Genomic DNA, 15,263 nt, shown 5'->3' with positions numbered 1-15,263 from the left:
TTCCATATCTAGTAAGAAATTATTCATAAATTAAAAAAAAATAATTTAAAAACATATTTTGACACGATTTAAATTTAAAAATATATAAAATACACTATATAATTCGGTAAATTTATTTGCACATTGAAACAAAATAAGAAGATTTAAAATATACATTCCTAATTTTGGTGATTTAGAGTTACAAAATCAATCAGTTTTGAGTAAAATCAATCATAGAGGCTCTAAAAAATCTACACAAAAGTTAAAAAAATGAGGGAAAAAACATGAAATATAATTAATTTAGGAATAATCATGATGAGAATGTTTATGATGATGAATGATCTAAAAAAGTTAACTTGTGCAGTTAAAAAAAGAAAAGCCTTTTCGACACAATTGAAGAAATTTCTAAAAAAAAAAGTTTTATTTCATTTCACAAACTTGTGTAAGCCTTACTTCGATTTTTGCTTTTGAAATATCATTTAATTTGGTTTAAGTAGAGTAACGTTAACAAGTAGAAGACTTCATTCCCTGATTTTTTCTGGAATTTCTTTCGATCTTGGGTAAAGTTCATTATTGATTTGAAACCTTTATTTGATTTTTTATGTTTTAAAGTTTTGTCAAAAAAGTAAAAAAAAAGTCCTAAATGATTTTTACCTATTTTCGAAAGTGATTTCTAAACAAAAGCTTTTACAAAAAACAAATCGCACGAATCCAAATTCAGGGCACCCAAATTAATTAAAATCCAACTCTTACATTATTTGCGCCTAGGAAAAATGTGAATTTTGTGGCCTTGAGAAATTTATCAGAACGCTTTTAAATATGGAGCTAAGCATTCAGAAGAATGAGAAACACAAAAATGCAATTGAGACTAAAATTGATGTCTTGAGAAATTTTTGAAATCAGCATAAAATTTGGAACGACATTTATCTTTTTTTTCATATTAGTTCTAATGACTTTCGTGAGTATTCAAAACCTCTCACATGGTAACCAATTTGTGATGTGAAAAATTAGTATTCGATGAATGACTTTTGAAGTCCAAATGGTTGGTTTTAAATTTTGAACTTGTTTAGTTACACTTCTTATTTAGTGAAAACCCATTTTGTGTCAAGATTTCAGTTTAAATACAAAGGGTTGACTGAATTGTAAATTTAAATCCACAATTCAAAATTAGTTTCAATTCGTGAACTCAATATGATTGAGTCGTAAAATGAAACGTCTTAGGCCAAGAGTGAGTGAGTAAGCAATATTTTCTGACATTTATTTTCAAACACCTTTTGGGATCAAGTGATTTCTCAGTAAATTCATTTCCTGTACTTAAAATTTTACTTGGAAAAATTCTCCATGGAGGGATGGGGGGAGGGGGGTGGTTTAACCCCTGGATTTTCAAATTATTTTTTAAATATTTCATATCCAGGAGAAGATGGTATTTTTTACATTTTTATTAAAAAGTTGCCTGAGAGCAGAAATTTTTTTCAAAATATGTTATTTTCCAAATAAATGGAAAAATGCCAAAATAATTCCAATTTTAAAACCTGCAAAAATGCTTCAGAGCCTTCAAGATATCGTCCAATTAGTTTGCTTCCTTCTTTAAGTAAACTATTTGAGAGAATAATTTTTAAGCCGAGCTTTGCTAGTAAGCTTTCGAAATTCATGTTCTAAAGTTTGTTTTAGGCTAAAGTTTATATTTTTTTTTTGCTCTACAGGATTTTCTCCTATATATTAAACTAGAGATACGAGTTCAATTTGCGAAGTTATAATTTTCCGTGCAAGAAAATATTGATGAAAGGTGATTTCCACATTTTCAATACCAGACCAGGAAGTTAAAAAAAATTGACTTATGAGCTCATTAAGGAATCTCTCGTTATAATTGTCATTTTTCAAATGAAAATAATTCATTTGTTGTTTAATAGAAAACTAAATTTAGAAACTTTTCATTTATTTATTTTTTTGAAATTTATTCTTTATTGTGAGTTGTCGTTCAACAGCTTTTTCCTAAATCTAAAATAACTTCTGAAACAATATATAGAAATATCTTTGCTTATGCTTATGATACATACACAGCCAGATCTTGTCAGCATCCCGGTGAGCAGTTAAAGTACATTTAATCTTAACTCGGCCGGGCCCACTGTGCAGTATTGAAGGCAGAGACAACTGGAACACAGGGAGGAAGAAACGTGGACTATGGTATTATTACACGTTTCCATGATTATAAAATGTTAGAAATATTCCATTCTAAGCACATTTGCTAAAATTAACTGTGCTCCTTGATGGTGGCCCATGTGGATTCGTCCTTCTGGAAAAGAGGCTTTTTTGCACAGAAATCCAAATTATTGCAGTATAGATTGAATCAATTGATAAATTGCAATTTTATAATTATTTTACTGGAAGTTTAATCAAACTAAATGTTTCGGATTATTGTGCACCATCATCTCTGGTCATCGACCTTGGATATAGCGTCTTTACCCTCTCTTGAAAATAAATATTGGAAAACAGAGAAAAAATTAATACCACCACAAAATCTTTTGCTATCAACTCTTCCAAAAGATTTTGCGGAATAATTGTCAAAATACGCATCCATGACTGACTCAGTATCTGAACAATTCCAATGTGCCGTCATAGATATGAATCACAACGAAAAAATTCATATCATTCAATAACTTACCGTCAATTGAACATAAGCAGTGAAAACTTATGTAAATATTGGAAATTTGAAACCTGGAATATGAATTATAAAACACATAAATAAAATTTGGGGTTCCAAGGCACGAAATAATTGGAAAAATTTACTTTTTTTACTACGATTTCTGACGTAATTATTTTGTGTATCTCTCTTTTCACCAGTCTTTGTTATCTAATCAAAATGGAAATTCTAACACAACTTTATAAACAAAACCCGAAAATGTTTCCAACGTTGTACTTTCTCAATTGAAAAAGAAGGCTGAAATAGAAAAACAAACTTCTCTGCACTTTCTGCAAATTGTGGGGGATCACAATCTCTTAAGAAATTAATAAGCGGTATTTCAGAATTTTCAGATTTTGTGAGCTCCTGAAAATTCTCAGGTAGAAAATCCTTGATTGCAGCATCGGTTCAAAATAAATGAATGATAAAGGAACGAACTTACCAATTGTTTAAGTAGCATGAGTGTTTCCACTTGTAGCGAATCATTCAACGATGTCACGAGTTGGACGAACACAACGGAGAATCGGGTTGGGCACAATCAATTAAACATGCAATTATTGATCACTATGCATTATCCACTTATTTCAGAAAAATTTCCCATTTTTCCAAAGTAGTTTCATTAAACTTAAAAAATTTAATTTTCACCGCGACGGAACAAAAAAAAAACTCGTGCGATACCAACAAACCATCGCCTACTTCTTGAAACAAAATATAGAAATATCTTTATTATAAAACTTTATTCAATCCGGAACAAATAAAATTAAATTTAAATTATTTTTTTAGAATTGTAACAAACTTGCAACCAAGAGTTTATGAGTAAAATGAAAAAAAGATTTTGCATTTCTTGAAGAGCACAATATTTACAATTTTTCCGATTTTCTAGGAATAATTAAAAAAAAAAATTAAATAAAGGTTCAATTTCTGATAGCATTTTGCAACAAAAGTCATAATTTCGACCGTTGAGAAAAATAAACATAAGTTTTCTCTTTGATTTTTTACAGTTCTACGGAGATACAGGAATTTGATCAAGTTGCAAAGAAATTTTAAACCAAAATGAATCTCAAATATGTTTGAAAACAAATCATTTTGCAGCCTTCTACATAGATGATAAATCAATTAACATCATGAATATTTAAAAAAAACGCCTTTTGTGATGTCAGAAATATAAAAGTTATGTCATTTTCCATTTATTTTTCTGAAAATTGTCAAATTACATTATTTTTATCTTACTTTAGCATTTTATCCCTGAAATAAGAGAACCTTGGCAAAATCTTGATCCTTCATTAAACAAAGGATATTAAAAGATTGAATCATTAAAAATCGCTAAATTTTTAAAACGAGTCAAAGCTCTAAAGCAAGAGGTGATAGACAAAATTATCGGAATAATCAAATTCATGACGCCAAAATCTTTCGAAATAGTTATTAAAACATCTGCACCAAAATAATTGTTCTGTTGTGTAGGTTGTTAAAAGTATTTCAATGTAGAGTCTTAATCTATTGCAATAAAATAATCTTTTTTTTTCTGTCCATTCAGAAACTGGATTATATCTTTTATTTAAAATACTATAGTTTGAATGATTTGGAAACAATATGGACGATATGATTGGTGTGGCATGTATATTGAAACTCAGTCGAGTTCAGAAAGAAAGTTCAAAATATGATGTTTGATATTATGATTCTAATTATGATTAATGTCATTACGATACTTCAATCTGAACGAACACAAACATTTCATAACATTTATCAAATTCGAGCTTCGTAACTATTTCTTCAATGTTTGATAATGAATTCAAAATCTGAGCTATGATACTGAGATCAGAACTTTACTCATTTTTTCAAATTTATACACTCGATTTTTTCTGAAATCAAAGTTTAGTTAGAATATTTTGATTTTGATATTGGATTCATGATTATGATTGGTTCTTGAAATTATTTAAAACAACAAAAATCCTAATAGGCATGTGCAAACAAAGCTCTTATCCTCCAACAAAAATGTTACAAAATTATCATCTCATTCAAAAAAGTTGAAGATTCCTTGATGTTTCTTTTATGAATTTTAAACTCATTCGATCTGAGCTAGTTTTTTTATCCACTCGAGTGCTTTATTTTTAATATTCTTTTATTTAATTTTTGTCATTTCAGCGAATTATTAAACTAAAAGTAGAATTTATATGACAAGCATTGGTTGATCTGGGATCGATCTATGAAAGATCGAACTTCTCCACTTCCATTTTCGATTTTTTGGATCGATTCCTTGGCCTGAAAAAATCGATTTTTCGCTGACGTAGCCTAGTTATCTTATCCAAATTTCAATTACCGGTTCAATGTCAAAGAGTGCCTTTTTTTGGCAATCAGTCGATATCAATACTTGAAGATAATATTGGCTTTATGAAATTTTTGTCTGCAGTTTTTTTACATATTTCTGAAACTCCGTGTTGTTGTCTTTTTATAACAAAAAATGCTCTTTATTATTAAAAATGGATAAGGGGCCGTTCACAAATTACGTAAGTACATAGGGGGGGGAGGGGATGATGTTCACATTTGCTTACGATATCTTACTAGGGGGGTAGATGGGGTTTCCTGAAATCTCACGTAAGAATGTTTCATTGAAAATTTGTCATAGCCGTACGAAACCATATAACTCTGGTTTTTCTAACTACCTATTTGTTGGTTATTTTTGTTACTTATCTTTCAATGTCTTTGAATTAAGAAAACAAATTGCTGGTTCTATAAAATTTATAGAGAACCAATTCGATCCAACATACTATCAAACTCACTATCACTAAATCACGTTATTTAAAAAGATCGTTGCTTTAAACTTTCCATCAATAAAAATCTTTTGAATTGAGACACTTAAAGAAACAAAAAGGAAAGTGACGCGTTGTGACACCACGATTGAAATCCATCATATTTCGAAAATGGCTTTATCAAGAAAAACCTTAAAATTCAAACTGAGGTGCTTCAGATAATGAATTTCTTGACAGTTTTTTTCAGTGATAGACACTACGGACACTACCCACCTTAAATTTTAACGATTTTCCAAAAAAAAAGCCATCAGCCTTCATTGTGGACGACCCCTGCCTCAAAATTTGACTTCTGAAATCGATTGACCGTGCTATAAAACTCCCTTGTACATGTATTCATTACAATCCGATGTACAGACCCCGTTCGTTTTTGGCAACATTCGATTTTGACAACATTCGATTTTAGCAACATCCAGCATTCGGCACATGTGCCAAAATCGAACGGTTTTCGGAACGACACTACCATATAATTTACGCTTTAACAAAACCAATATAGTTCCGACAAACATGATGATGAAATATAACAACAATAACAAAAATTTTGAAAAAAATTATAAAACACTTAAAAATGACGAAAAACATAAAAAAAATCGAAAACTCAAAAAATACAAACAAAATAAATGTCAAAAAAAAAATCAAAAAAAATGCAAAATGACAATAATAACGAATATGTTAAAAATAGTTAACATTCTAAAAATAACAAAACAATTTTAGATATGTCGAATCATCATAAAAAACTGGCCCAAACAAGTAAAAAAAATTATAGGTATATCAGTAATATGAAATTAAGTTGCGGCTTAATCGGTGAGGGTTAAGGAGTTGAAATTAAAGACGGATAGAAGATCAGAAGAAAATTTTAAAGTGGTGAAAAGAGCGAAGAGCATTCTATCCGTCTTTCATTTCAACTCTTTAACCCTCATCGATAAAGCTACAACTTAATTTCATGAAACAAATTCACGATGATTTCTCTTCTTAAATAATAAAACATGTCAGTAATTCAATCAAGTAAGACTTCACTTGTTCGTAGTTGCAATTGCCCAGCAATCATTCAGATTGAAATTTTTTTCAAGAATGTTAAGCATTTGTTGTGTTCTTTTAAATGCATTTTATTTTTATTGATTGGCTACAGAAAATCACAGGCATTTCTAAGTCCATAAGTGAAGATTTTTTATTCGTTTCAAGCAAAAATAAAGATATGTGATGAAAATGAAGTTTTTTTTTAATTTATTGAGTTCATCAAATTCGGTAAAAGGTTAGCTCTGAACAAAAATATAGGCCATAAGAAGAAAATAATTTTTTCTCGAATATTGACGAAAATGAGGAAAGTCGAAAAAATAAAACTGGATGAACGATTCGAGATTTCTCACGACAGGGTTAAAAACAAAAATTCTGAATATTCGGTAAAACCAATATGTGCTATTCTTAGATTCGACCCAGAATGTTTCTGACAAATATTTGTGATGATATTTTCAGAAATTTTACAAGAAAATCTTTCCAATAATCGATAAATTGAGTAATTTACATTAAAATAAGCAATCAATTTTCAAAATATTTTCAAAAACCAGCATTAAAAAGCCTTTCCCAGTGGAATCTGTAAAAAAAAAATCATAGATTCAGATATGTACGTAAACTGTAATTTTTAAGAAAATTGCTTAAAAACTGTGAAATAATCCCCCTTATTCTGCGCGGCGCGTGAGGTGATGATAGTCGAGTCGAGTCGGAGTCGCGTGAGTCTTGTCACCTTATTTACGAAACCGTTGTGACAGAGCATACGATTTGTCACTCACGGTGACTACTAGATTAGGATAATAACTCAAAAAGTTAATTCTAAAAGACGTTTCTCACCTAAAGCGACTACTGGAATCGGGTGACTCGACTATCGTCACCTCACGCGCGGCGCAGAATAAGGGGGAATGATTTTTTCTGTGACTTTGACTATCATGCTACAGTAAAATTCAATGATCTTATACGGAACATCAAATTAGAAAGCATTTTTTCACCCTCTGTAGAGAATAAAACAGATCTTCGAGGATAAAACTTCAATTTAGAAGACACATTTCAAAAATGTACACACAGAAAAGGATTTCAAGTCTTTGAATTTCATCAACAATTCAATGTAAAACGCAAACATTACGGTGATTTCCTACAAGTATATTATTCTCACTTTGAGCTTCTTAAAACTTTTAGATTGAAGTGATGTCGAGTTGTTACAACAGTTCGTACAGAAAAGAGTTTTTCCTTGAAAACAGGTCAAATCTTTTTACAAACTCTTTTTGTTTCGAATTAAAAAAGGGAAACAAATTATGTTTCTGTAAGTAAGAATAAATATAGTTCAAATCGATTTAAAATTTAAAGTTATTAAAAAATGATTAAGATTTGGTGATATAACTATTCAATTTCGGCTTATATTTTCTCTGTTTCAGTTATTTGTCGCTATACAAATTGACGTAAAGCTCTGACTATTTATAAATATTATTTTGATTGCGGCCCGCCGAAAAGATTTCAAATTAAAATTGGCCCGTTGCTTCAAAAGGTTGCTCACTCCTAGTCTAAAACATGATAAAAGAAAACTAACAATGACTGAAGACTATCAAAAAAATTTAAAAAATTGGGTCACTAATAAAAACAATCATTAATTTTTATTTATAGATTCAAAAAAGTTGAAAACAACCGTTCGATTTTGGCAACACAAAGTTCCCGCGCGTGTTGCCAAAAACGAAAGGGGCCTGTATTTCAGGTTCCGGGTCTCATGTCTTTTGTCTCATGTCTCATGTCTCATTTCTCATGTCTCATGTCTCATGTCTCATGTCTCATGTCTCATGTCTCATGTCTCATGTCTCATGTCTCATGTCTCATGTCTCATGTCTCATGTCTCATGTCTCATGTCTCATGTCTCATGTCTCATGTCTCATGTCTCATGTCTCATGTCTCATGTCTCATGTCTCATGTCTCATGTCTCATGTCTCATGTCTCATGTCTCATGTCTCATGTCTCATGTCTCATGTCTCATGTCTCATGTCTCATGTCTCATGTCTCATGTCTCATGTCTCATGTCTCATGTCTCATGTCTCATGTCTCATGTCTCATGTCTCATGTCTCATGTCTCATGTCTCATGTCTCATGTCTTATGTCTTATGTCTCATGTCTCTTGTCTCAACTTTCAGGTCTCAAGTCTGAAGTCTCAGGTCTCAGGTCTCAAAAAGATTCTAAGTGTTTTTCTTTAAAAAGGACTCAAAATATTTTCTCTTATATTCCGCGTAAATTCCGAAAAACACGTTAAAAAAGCTCTGTAAAAAAACCTTACTGTACATAAAACGCTGAAAAATCCAACAGTTTTTTGACGCACGGGGTAAGTTTAAGTTGGTAATCCTCGTTTGATTGATATATCTTTTGCTTAAATAGAAGATGTCCCTCTAGCGTTCAATGCTTCTAGTATTAGGTGTAAGTAAAGCTGATTGTAAAAAGAAGTGGTTGCAAAACAAAAAGATCCAATTCGTTCATATTCTTGGCCCAAGCATTAATTTACATAAGCAGCAATTCGAAAAGTAACATTTACTCAAATTATCCAAAAATCTTTGCCTTTTAAACAAACCGTGAACATTACGCAAGAATCTGGGACAAATTTAAGTAATAAAACTTCAAAACTTTCACAAATAGTAAAATTTAGGATTTATCTTCCTTAACCGCTACGCTTTTGATATTTTTCGACCGAAGAAAGCTATCGTAGCTAATCATTTGTCCTGGTGCAGAACATCATTCTAGAGGAACTCGCTTAGGAATGAAAAGATAGGTGCTTTGGGCAAAGTTGTTAATTTGCATACTTTGATATAAAATTTAAAGGGGAGAGATTTAAAAATAGCGCGATAATAACAATAACTTTTTGTAGTGCATTTTTCAAGTATTTATTTTTATTCAACCGTATCTTCTTGGGTTAAGATTGTAGAACTTTGATATGTTAAGCAAAGTTGTGTATTTTGTTGAGATAAATAACTTTGTAGAAGAAACTTAAGCTCTAATATGCTAAACAAGAAAGTTATGATTTATATCTCGCTATTGGTGGACTTCTAAACTTTATATTTCATATAAAAATATGCGCTTTATTATACAGAACAATGTTGTCGAAAACACCAGCATTCTATCTTAACTACCTTTGGCGTTATTAATTTAGTTCCGTTAGATTTATGTTCTGCATTGTAAATTCTGACGCACTTCCAAACATCGATCCAGGCGCAACCGATGAAGACAAACCGAGTTTTCTGTAAAGCTTCTCTTTCGCCCGAGTGCGAACGAATTTATCTGCACCGGGACGCACTTCATCAGTTTGCTTGCTTCTCTTGCCCACACTTGAGTGGACGCTTGGTCGCTCTGGAGGTAACGGAGCATTTTTTAAAGATTCTCCGTTTGGGAGAGCTTAGCGAAAAAAATACACGCTCTTACTCTGAACGGGCAAATCTGAGGAGCGATGCCAAGCATGTTCTTGGGAGAGCTTTTTTAGAGTTGCTTCAAAATTTTTTGTTTCTCCAAGTACCTAAACGTTTTTAAACTATTCCACAGGAGTCTTGAAAAGTTTTTATGGAATACTTTCCAAATAAAGTTATAAAGTAAAAGATATACAGTTTATCCAGTTTTGATTTCTTACATGGATTCCTACATGAGAGGAATTTTCAATCAAACAAGAATTCTAATGCTGAATTTAGACTTTATAAAATGAAAAAAATACACTAAACACCACAATAATTATTTATCAAACGGGAGAAAGTTTGGACGAAAAACAAGTATTATTTGGAGTGCTTTCGTTTTTCTTGGAATTTTTTTTTATTGTCCTTGTGCATATTTGTTTCTGGAAATTGTTTATTTTTCACCATTTATATTCTGATAGATTCTTCGTTTATTTAATTTTGCAACGATTCTATCGAACGAAAGTTCTATTTGAATTGCTGCTCGACGCTGGTTGCTCAAGAACCAAAAACTTTAGCTTCAGAAACTATAAATTTCAATTTGCATCAAACGACTCTTTTCCTCGTTCGGCGGAAATGAACGAATGAATTTGTCCGCAAACTCAATTATTGTGTAACATTCCTTTCGGTTTGGTTCTACTACGACAATTTCGCTTTGGAGCGGCAACAGCATGTACAAACAAGCGTGCATAAAACTGCGATAATTTACCAAACTTTTGTGCTGGTCATTTTTATCATTCTTCTTCCGGTGGAGAAAAAATCACCATTCGGAGATTTCCATCGCATGGCGGGAGTTGGGTGTTCTTCTTTTCTCTCTTTTTTTCACTTTACTGTAGGTTGTTCGATTGTCATTGCTATAAACCGGAAATTTCTTGGAAACGATGAATTCTCTTTCATCTGGCACAGGACCAAATTGTAGAAATTGAGCAATCAAATTATAATGTGGATAATTCATAAATATTTATGTAATTTATAAATAAAGTATTGCTGTATAAAATAAACAATTCCATACATAATGGTAATCAAAAGTTTGAAAATCTTCGCTTTAGATGTTTTTAATACCTAAGAAGCTGATCCAACTCTTTTTTTTCGAATGGTGAGATTAGTCCCTTATAAAGCAATTCACAGCATTCTTTCATCCATATTTATTTGCCGAAACTCATGACAAATGATTTCCTCTGCACTAAATTGCTCACCATAGGCAAATGGCTTTCGGTATATACAAATTTCAACCCATCTAAAACCCCAAAGCACCCAGATCCTTATCCTGGATGCCATCGATTATAAAATGTTTTCCTTCAGAAGCATCCTGGTCCATGTCGTAGTACTACAACACTTTACTGCTCCTTGGTGTGTTGCTTCCCACGATGGATGAGGACCCTTGCTAGACCAAGAAGGAGACGACGAACCGGAAATCGCTTGACTTTTGATCCATTTATCATCCTCGCTTGGCTGCAATGCACTTATTCCTCGAACACAAGTCGGTAGCATCATTGCCATCTTGTTACTTTTTGCTTCCAAAAACCACCCTCTTCCTAGTCTGCAAGAAGGATGAGAACGTCGACGAAGATGGTGATGATGATGATGGTGTCGATAGAATATTGAAATCTATCTCTCTGAGCTAGCGAATTGGGGCTTTTGCTGTGAGTTATGATCCCTATCCCTGGGAAGCAGCGATAATAAAGCTCTTCCGTGGAGTGACTTAAAGGTTTTTGGCCTGATCATTAGAAAGTCAAATCTTGTAGCTTAAAAAGCCCATAAAGTACTCCTTAAATGTGAAAATTAGTAAGCAAAGTAATTTGCAGTAGCATTTTTTATCGTTTTATCGATCAGGAATAGCACAAACTAATTGTCATTAATTATTCCACTATTATCACCACTACAACTGCTGTCTATAACAAAAATTTCATAAAAATTGATTGTCTTCATCGCTAAATATCTTAGTAATATTTCACATTTCCAATTTTACCTGAGGTTTAAATGGATCCAAAGATAGAACGCAACAGACGAAAACAATTATTGCACATTTGGATACTTGAAAAATCTTAATCTTAAAATCCGAAGTTAAGAACAGGAAGTTTGAACAGGAAACTTGATAGCTCTGGGACTCCTGGTTGTTCCAAATTGGAATGGTGCAGTTATTTCAGAAAACTAAAAATTATCAGAAATATAAGAATTAACTGGTTTAAAAAATTATTAACAATTGAGTACACCACTTTTTCTTACTTTATTCACCAGTTCTATCTTAACTAGCATTTCTTTGAATAACGAAGTTTTCCGAATTTCCTTTGTTTTTTTTTCGTTTCGATTATAGTCGTTTTACCATATTTATGGCATTCGTGACTCTTTCAACGTTGCAGTTGGCGGATCGTTATTGAAAAACTTCTCTGGTACAACTGTGTTCGATGTTTACTCGAACTCACGGACATCGGCTCAGGAAGTAACAGACTTGCCAACTGAGGAATTTCCTTAGTTTTTTGAAAAAATAATATGAGAAATGACGTTTGAATCGATAACATCATCATTTCAATCGCAGTGCCCTCTGAGAGTCATTTCTAGCTGCAAATCGCCAATTAGACAGATCTCCGTCGATGCCATATTTTTACGGTCTCTGTTAAAGTCGCTGGTCCTCGTCGTTGTCGTTAGGTATCTCGGATGTCGCGGTGTTTTGGCAGTTATTTCAGTTCCAACATTAAAATATGGCTTTATAAACTATTGCCTGTCTACCGAATTTTTCGGTGGAAATTTATGTCTCCATCTAGTCAGTACTTTGACCATCTCGATCAGTATAATACTGGACACCCGGAAGCGTTTTGTAATCAAACTTGCAATAGGTTTCGTCGTCGGTGATAACGTACACTGATTTTTCACACAGCAGTTGATCATATAATTTACGAGCTCTTGGTTTGACGGAAGCAGCTTGTTTTTGACTCGGCTTCGACTTCTTCTTCTTCTTATATTTCTCTAAACCCTATCTTATCTTGGCACGGCTGACAGGGCTGAGAGGGGATCCGTCCAGAAGTGAAGCAGTTTTCTTATTTGCGTAAGCACGCATGACTTTCCAGTCCAAAGTTTTGTCCTCTGGACCCGGTTTTCACCCTGGTTCTTTTTGTCCAAGATACTGCTTTTTGTTGCGCAGCACTAGAGCAATGGAAAGGAGAGATCTGTACTACTTGCTGGTAGAACTTGGAATACTTTATTTGACTATCCTAACATCCTATTTACAGGAAAACCATCCCTATGGTTACATATTTGATTGTTTATTTATTATGTGTATGTTGTTATTCGTCCCATCGATTGCTTCGACTTGGACTCCCAGTGGTTCCAGCCCGACGACCTTCACTTGGATTTCCAGTTTCTACCATCAAGTAGTAAGGTCTCTCCTTTCCACTACCCAAAGTGCTTCCAACAACAGGTTATGGGCCCAGCACTAGTGGAAAGGAGGACTAGTGGAAAGGAGGAGTGGAATCATCAGTGGAAGTAGAACCAGCCAAGAAGCCAATGGGAGGACGAGCCAGCGCCGGGAATCCGAAGGAACGTCGTCGAGCCAGAACCGTGTGAGGTTGTCGGACCAGGAGCCTGGTAGGTCGTCGGACCGGGAAGCCAGCAGGAGGTCGGCAAGCCAGGAGACACATGAGGGAGGTCGTTGGTCCGGAGCCATTGAGAGCGGACTGGAATCACTGGCGGTTCGTGGTGCCGGGAGCCATGGAAGGTTGGCGGGCCGGTGCCGTGGAAGATGGTCAAGTTGTAGGCCAGGTGGTGGTCGTCGGACCAGGAACCTCTGGTGGACATACGAGCCGGGAACTACGGAAGGTAGTCAAACAGGTGCCATGGAAGGGCGTCGGACTGGAACGCCAAGTGGAGGAGGTCGTCGGGCTGGAGCCACTGGGAGGCGTTAGGCCTCAGGAGGAGCTTCGAGGCGGAGAGCTTCGACTCGCTGCGAAGGGCGTCGTGCCGTGTGAAACGGTATCGGTAGCAAGAAGGTTGTCGAGCGAAACCAGAAGAGGGTCTGAGGCTTTGCTGAGCGGTGTGCGAGGAGGAGTGTTGAGATTCGTCTCATCGAAGCAATCGATGAGATGAATAACAACACACGCATGGTGATGTTATTAGAAATAAACAGTTAGGAAATGTAACCATAGAGATAGTTTTAGTATAAATAGGACACAATGTATGTTGTTATTTGTCCCATCGATTGCTTCGATTGGACAAATCTCAACACTTTTCTCTCCGTACTCCCGAAACAAATTTAAAACCACTCCAATGCTTACTTCTCCCATTTTCGCCAACTGACTCATTGAAATGTTGGGAATAGTACACCATTTGTGCGCGATATTTTTGTGCTTTTTCGGGGAAATGCTTCTTGGGAAGAAAATTGAGCAGAACTTTATGAAGAGATTAACCACCGTAATTTTTGTTTGTTACTTTGATTTATCGGCCTAGCGGTGAAAAGTGATGTCCTTTTTAGTAGGGACATCTAGAGATTATGAAAATTTTTATACAGATGGATAGAAGGTTAGAAGAAATGAAAGATGGTGAAAATGAGCGGGTAGAATTTGTCTAGAAGCATTACCATCACATACCAAATTTTTGTTCCTCACGAGCCTACTACTATGAAGTGGTAGATACAGATAGAGTTGCATCTACCACCACACATTAGTAGGCTTAGCGTGGTCCGCCCCACAAGCGAGAACTTGTAGTGCGGACGAACAAAAAGATGGTATGTGATCGCTCAGATAAGCTCCCTTTAACTCAGAAACGCATCTATCGATGTTTAAGTCTTCTCAGTTTGTTATCTTCGCATTCGTTACATGCGGGGTTTGCATGCGAAACGGTACGGTCGATAGTCTGATAGTGACCAACCACCGATGCTATGATGTCGTGTTTTTTTATTTCTTTTTGGCCAAAGTTATTTAATTTTATGAAGAGATTAACCACCGTAATTTTTGTTTGTTACTTTGATTTATCGGCCTAGCGGTGAAAAGTGATGTCCTTTTTAGTAGGGACATCTAAAGATTATGAAAATTTTTATATGTGATGGTATGTATGGTATGTGATGGTAATGCTTCTAGACAAATTCTACCCGCTCATTTTCACCATCTTTCATTTCTTCTAACCTTCTATCCATCTGTATAAAAATTTTCATAATCTTTAGATGTCCCTACTAAAAAGGACATCACTTTTCACCGCTAGGCCGATAAATCAAAGTATTGAGCAGAACTTATACTGATAACTGGTTTATCAGTAGTGTAACACATAGCGATAAATATGAAAACGCGATGACTTCTCATCCGTAGGGGAGGAGCGAGCTATATGCGCCTATTAAGCAGAATACTGATTTAATCA

This window comes from Uranotaenia lowii, chromosome 3, assembly GCF_029784155.1.
Source record: "Uranotaenia lowii strain MFRU-FL chromosome 3, ASM2978415v1, whole genome shotgun sequence".
Taxonomy (NCBI): Eukaryota; Metazoa; Arthropoda; class Insecta; order Diptera; family Culicidae; genus Uranotaenia; species Uranotaenia lowii.
Note: the sequence above shows the minus strand (reverse complement) of the source record.